General features: G+C 40.7%; 1 long non-coding RNA gene across 1 annotated transcript; it reads right to left on the minus strand.

Moving 5' to 3' along the window:
• Nucleotides 1–1291: 1291 nt before the first annotated feature.
• Nucleotides 1292–4744, minus strand: LOC121840018. Its single transcript, XR_006079319.1, has 3 exons — nt 4445–4744; nt 1603–1744; nt 1292–1373 (listed from the first exon to the last, which is right to left on the minus strand). It is a non-coding gene; the product is annotated as an uncharacterized LOC121840018 (long non-coding RNA).
• Nucleotides 4745–7105: the final 2361 nt, after the last annotated feature.

Below are 7105 nucleotides of genomic sequence, written 5' to 3' on the forward strand. Positions count from 1 at the left end.
GTTTACTGTAGTACTGTAGCAGGTGTAGCCCATCATGCAAAAAATGTTTTAATAGACTCTTCATGGCCTGGCTACTGTAGGTGTAAAAAATTCCCCCGAACTTGCAATGTATTCGATGCTTAAGTACTCGATGCTTAAGTACTTAAGTACTAAGTTTTACATTTCTAACTCAAAACCTCATGCAACCCCAAAATGTCGGATACAGTATACTGTACAGTATCTGTCCATTAAACATCTTTATGCTTTCATTAATGAAATAACGAGAAAAAGATACTTTCAAAATACAGATGTTTATTTCAACTACAATTTAATTGCACTCCCCCCCAGCTCCACGACCACGGGTAAAACCTTGCTGAGATGATCAATGTATTTGTTGCGTTGTTGTATTGTCAATTTCTCAAGCCAAAACGTCTTGATAGCTGTTGGGGAATAATCAGAATAGTTGGGTAACATAGATAAGATGTTTTATTTTCATTATATGCTTGTGAGTTACTTCTCATTTAGAATGTATATTGTTGTACTATGGTGGTGGCCATTTGCAGTTATCCTTTCTCTGTCATGGGGTCAGTTACTTGGGCCGCAGAGAGGGGAGAGGTCAAGCTTGTCTTCATATGTAAACATATCTTTTAAACCATGTTAAGGGATGATTGAGGGGGAACCAATTATCTCTTGGCTCCACAATGTCTGTGTGCCAGTCACTGTGTCTCTGTGATCTTGTCCAGGAGGGGTGTATTTGATATATGCCTGTTGATGAGGTTTTGTTTTATGGTCCTGAGAACGAGATAAGAACATAGTTTAGGAGACAAAGCTGAACGATAATTTATAGCCAATGCTGTCTGGCTATGTGTGTCTTTGCTATAAAGGATCTCAGTTGCAATTTGTAAGGACTCTCAGAGAATTCATTTATAGACACTGAATTAATCTGAGAGTCACAGGGTTGTGATGGAGCTCATATAATTAAAGATGGACTTTATGATAACTCTGACTTGTGTGTGGTTTGCTCTCATGATTTGGTAAATACAGGAAATTTCCACTACATAGCCTTTACCAGTTCATCTTTGCTTGTAGGCTTGGCAGAGTTACGGATTAATGTTTTCAGTTGATGCCAAACAAGTTCGATCAGGTTTAAATCAGGAGACCTACATGTAGAGATGAATTATTATTATTTTTAAATGTACTGTAGGCCAATATACTGTAGGTCTACTGTAGGCGACATAAGTCTCACTAGTGTTGAATAAAGTGTTGTAGGTTATTTATTTTTATTTAACCTTTATTTTACTACATAAAGGTCAACTTACTCTGCGGAGTCTTGACCCAGTTTATGCCCTCATTTGCAATGCAAACCCGGGTGGCAGTGTGTTTTGGGTCATTGTCTGCATTTGGAGAAGATAAAAAGACATTTAGCCTAACATCCAACATTAGTTACAATACTAGAAATATACATATATATAAATGTAAATAGGGCTACATATAACAAAATATTGCTGTAATCCTACCTTGAAAGAAACGAAGTGGTGAATTATTGTGAAACACATAGCAGTCCATGAGGTGTAGGCTACAATATTTAATGTACCTTTTTGCTTTGTAAATAGCTAAACTTACCATCAAAACTCAAATATGTGCCTGGTCCCTGGCAAGAAGTTGGCACCCCCGCATGACGTTTGAGGGGATGCTTGGGACTCCAGATGGCCTTTGCTGATAGCTCATCATCTTCATGCATCAGTGAGTCGATCGCTTGAATAGTCTGTGTGGAAATGGAATACAATGTAAAAATGTGCAGCAGACAGTAAAGACCAGCAGTAGATGTATTTAAGCATTCTTTTTTTAGCATTATTAGGCCTACAGTACAGTATTGTAGCCTACTGTACCTGATCATTTTCCTGGGCTTTCGCATTCGGCTTAACACAGGCATCTGATGATAGTGTTTGCGAATAGCATTGTCCGTGACCATAATCATAATACAGTCTAACAGTATTTTACAAATTACAATTGACTCTTACCAAATGCACTGTTTTCTAACCACACCTGGATGGATCCATAATGAATTACTATGGGAATAAATATCACTGAATAACATAAATATTTGAGTAAATCATTAAGCTCGAGGCCCTGGGTCTGAACCCCGCCCTGTGCAACTGGGTCCTGGACTTCCTGATGGGCCACCCCCAGGTGGTGAAGTTAGGAAACAACACCTCCACTTCGCTGATCCTCAATACTGGGGCCCCACAAGGTTGCGTGCTCAGCCCCCTCCTGTACTCCCTGTTCACCCATGACTGCGTGGCCACACACGCCTCCAACTCAATCTTCAAGTTTTCAGATGACACAACAGTAGTAGGCCTGATTACCAACAATGACGAGACAGCCTACAGGGAGGAGGTGAGGGCCCTGGGAATGTGGTCCCAGGAAAATAACCTCTCACCCAACGTCAACAAAACAAAGGAGCTGATCGTGGACTTCAAGAAACAGTAGAGGGAGCACCGCCCCATCTACATTGACGGGACTGCAGTGGAGAAGGTGGAAAGCTTCAAGTTCCTCGGTGTACACATCACCGATAAACTGAAATGGTCCATCCATACAGACAGCGCCTCTTCAAACTCAGGAGGCTGAAGACATTTGGCTTGGCACCTAAAACCCTCACAAACTTTTACAGATGCACAATTGAAAGCATCCTGTTGGGCTGTATCAACACCTGATATGGCAGCTGCACCGCCCTCAACCGCAGGGCTCTCCAGAGGGAAGTGCGATCTGACCAATGCATCACCGGGGGCAAACGAACTGTCTTCCAGGACACCTACAGAACCAAATGCCAAAAAGATCATCAAGGGCAACAACCACCCGAGCCCCTGCCTGTACACCCCGCTATCATCCAGAAGGCGAGATCAGTACAGGTGCATCAAAGCTGGGACTGATAGACTGAAAAACAGCTTCCATCTCAAGGCCATCAGACTGTTATTAAATGGCCATCACTAACACAGAGGCTGCCGCCCTATATACATAGACTTGAGTTTACAGGCCACTTTAATAATTGGAACACTAGTCACTTTAATTATGTTTACATGTTTTGCATTACTCATCTCAAATGTATACTGTATTCTTTCCTATTCTACTGTATCTTAGTCTGTGCTGCTCTAACATTGCTCATCCAAATATGTACACCACCGTTCAAATGTTTGTGGTCACTTAAAAATGTCCTTGTTTTTGAAAGAAAAGCATTTTTTTGTCCATGAAAATAACATCAAATTGATCAGAAATACAATGTAGACATTGTTAAATGTTGTAAATGATTTTTAATGGAATATCTACATAGGCGTACAGATGCCCATTATCAGCAACCATCACTGCGGTGTTCCAATGACACGTTGTGTTAGCTAATCCAAGTTTATTATTTTAAAATGCTAAATAATCATTAGAAAATCCTTTTGCAATTATGCTAGCACAGCTGAAAACTTTTGTTCTGATTAAAGAAGCAATGAAACTGGCTTTCTTTAGACTAGTTGAGTATCTGGAGAATCAGCATTTGTGGGTTCGATTACAGGCTCAAAATGGCCGGAAACAAATAACTTTCTTCTGAAACTCGTCAGTCTATTCTTGTTCTGAGAAATATAGGCTATTCCATGCGAGAAATTGCCAAGAAACTGAAGATCTCGTACAACGCTGTGCACTACTCCCTTCACAGAAGAGCGCAAACTGGCCCTAACCAGAATAGAAAGAGTGGGAGACCCCAGTGCACAACTGAGCAAGAGGACAAGTACATTAGAGTGTCTAGTTTGATAAACAGACACCTCACAAGTCCTCAACTGGCAGCTTCATTAAATAGTACCCGCAAAACACCAGTCTCAACATCAAAAGTGAAGAGGCGACTCCGGGATACTGGCCTTCTAGGCAGAGTTGCAAATTAAAAGCCATATCTCAGACTGGCCAATAAAAATAAAAGATTAAGATGGGCATAAGAACACAGACACTGGACAGAGGAAATCTGTCTAGATGACTGGTTGTGTTTATGCCACATTAAAAGGCATAGGTGGCAGGTCCATAAAGTTAGGGGAAGCTTTCCCTAAAGTAAATTGCCAAAATTATATAGCCTAATTAACTTACTTCTGTCTATACAGAAATACATAAAATCTTTCAAAATAGGCTACTATACCAGAAAGCATGATTTAGCCACAGAGGATCATTATCTTCTTTAAAAAAATAAGCTGTGGATTGTTTTCAATTGCATAGCCTGCAATTTGTAGGGCCTGCAATTTGGGCAGCATGGGCTGCAAATAACCAATAGAAGATTGTTGCGTTGCGACTGTCAGTGAAAAGCTGAGACCCAGCGAGGCATATCGCAATATTTCAAAAAGCAATCACAGAAAAACTGTTTGTAAAGCAAATGGCTGTCCCTGTAAAGAGATAACAATGAAAATACTCCAATCTTTCTTTTAGTTTTCAAAATTCTTACCTTGAGGGAACAGTGGCATATCTTATTAGCACCAGCGGGAGAACATCAGCCATATCCCCGGTGCATATTCACTGGGTCAGTGCCCCTTTTCTGTGTTTTTGGACAATCGTTTCTCCTCCAGGTTAGATGGTAGTCATATTGTATTTGTGTTTCCTCTTTTCGCAGGCTGATTATATGGATCAGACAGCATAGTTTTTATTGATCTGTCGTCAGTGTCAGCAGAGTTGGCTACCCTGTCATTTTTGTAGTATAAAAAAAAGTGTGCGCGCGCACTTGGGTGTTCAGTTCCAGTACGAAATTACATCTACTTTCCCCCCTGGACAATGTCTTTGTGCAAAACAAAGACATCAACGATTGGATTGTCTCTAACAAATCAGAGTATCAAAGTCAATGATGAATTTTCAAACTGTTGTTTGAAATGTGTGTTCCATGTGTGTTCTGGCTCTGGCCCAACTCATCGGTTCCTAGGCCAATCAGACTGGTCCGAATGTGTTCCCATTCGGTGAAGGGTCAGGGAGGTACTCAGATTCAGACCAGAGATACTTTTGAGGAGATGGGAAACTCCATTGGAATTGTATTAACGCTCATTGTGTGCTTTGCCCATGCTTCGTCAAAGGGCAGCGTGGTCCATTTTGAGCGATTCTGGGACAAAGAGAGCTCTCCTTCAAGGAGTGAATGGGAGTCAATTGAGTGCTAGCGCAAAAACCCAACATTAGCATGAATTTTGTGAACAAGAAGTACAACGTTACAAATCTTTTCCAGGATGTGAGATAATTAACTTGTTCTCTGTAATATCGTATAGCTTTTGACTCGTGACATTACGTACTTCTGAGGAAAATACGCAGGTTTCTCATACTTTACTGTACTGAACACTACTGTACTCTACTGTATTGTACTCTACTGTACTGAACTTAACTCTACTATACTGAACACTACTGTACTGAACACTACTGTACTCTACTGTTCTGTACTCTACTGTACTGAACTTAACTCTACTATACTGAACACTACTGTACAGAACTCTACTGAACTCAACTCTACTGAACTCTACTGTACTGAACTCTACTGTACTCTAATTCTACTGTACTGAACTCTACTGTACTGTGCTGTGTTGTACTCTACTATGCTGTAATTTGATGTCCAAACTTGTAAAACATCTGTGATTGGTTCCGATTTGGTCCGGTCCAACCAAATTTGGTCTTGTTTGGGGGCAGAGCTCATTCAAATAGCCATTGTGTAGAACAGGGCTGGGCAACTGGCAGCATGCGACCCCCATTTTGAAGGCCCTCAGTCGGGGTCTCAACTTGTGAGTTAGAATAGTACAATGCTTAAGGTGCAAGTTCAAAATTTGGTTGTGCATCAGTGTCAGTCACTGATAGTCACCCATGTCAGCAATATTTTTTTTAGATTGGTAGCAATCATGGTTGAATTAGAGGCCGGGGACCCCCATTGAGTTTGATAGCCAATGTCACTGCAAACATTTCACTGCACCCTTTAGAAAAATGCGTAGAATTGCAGGAAATTCGCTGTAAAACAAAATGTGTAGAATTGTACAAAATTAACTAATAAAATGGAAAGAGCAGGACAGCTAATGTTTTCCTCCCAAGGTAGGGGTGTGTGGTGGTGTATGGATGTGGGTACGCAGAACTGCGAGCAACTGCGGCCCCTCATGAGTTCAGATTTTTTGTGGCTCCCACCCCCGTCAAAGTTACCCATCCCCGTGGTAGAATAATATTCAAATATGCAAAAGAAGGATATTGCATATTTATACCTTTGTGTACCTATTAGGATACATCACCATGAAGAGAATGACATTCATATCCATAATTAGGCATTTCTCTGCAGTAGAGATCAGGGACCCATGATGAAATTCCATTACTGCAGTTTTGTTACCGGGTGTAAATCCACTTCACTTACTGTAGTTCAATAACCAAAATATATTTTTTCAAAGTCAATGTGTCATGTCACTGCTGACACCACATTCTTTCTGCAGACATCATTCCATCTTAATTTGGAGAATATACACTATAATATATATATACAGTACCAGTCAAAAGTTTGGAAACACCTACTCATTAAAGGGTTTTTGTTTATTTTTTACTATTTTCTACATTGTAGAATAACAGTGAAGACATCAACTATGAAATAACACATATGGAATCATGTAGAAACCAAAAAGGTTTTTAACAAATCTAAATATATTTCATATTTGAGATTCTTCAAAGTAGCCACCCTTTGCCTGGGAGGTGGCAGGTAGCCTAGTGGTTAGTGTTGGGCCTGTAACCGAAAGGTTTCTGGATCAAATCCCTGAGCTGACAAGGTAAACATCTGTCGTTCTGCCCCTGAACATGGCAGTTAACCCACTGTTCCCCAGTAGGCTGTCATTGTAAATAAGAATTTGTTCTTAACTGACTTGCCTAATAAAATAAAAAAATGCCTTGATGACAGTTTTGCACACTCTTGGCATTTTCTTAACCAGGTTCACCTGGAATGCTTCTCCAACAGTCTTAAAGGAGTTCCCACATATGCTGAGCCGTTGTTGGTTGCTTTTTCTTCACTCTGCAGTCCATCTCATCCCAAACCATCTCAATTGGGTTAAGGTCGGGTGATTGTGGAGGCCAGGTGCAGCACTCCATCTGATGCAGCACTCCATCACTCTCT

This window comes from Oncorhynchus tshawytscha, linkage group LG19 (assembly GCF_018296145.1).
Source record: "Oncorhynchus tshawytscha isolate Ot180627B linkage group LG19, Otsh_v2.0, whole genome shotgun sequence".
In the NCBI taxonomy this organism is placed as follows: domain Eukaryota; kingdom Metazoa; phylum Chordata; class Actinopteri; order Salmoniformes; family Salmonidae; genus Oncorhynchus; species Oncorhynchus tshawytscha.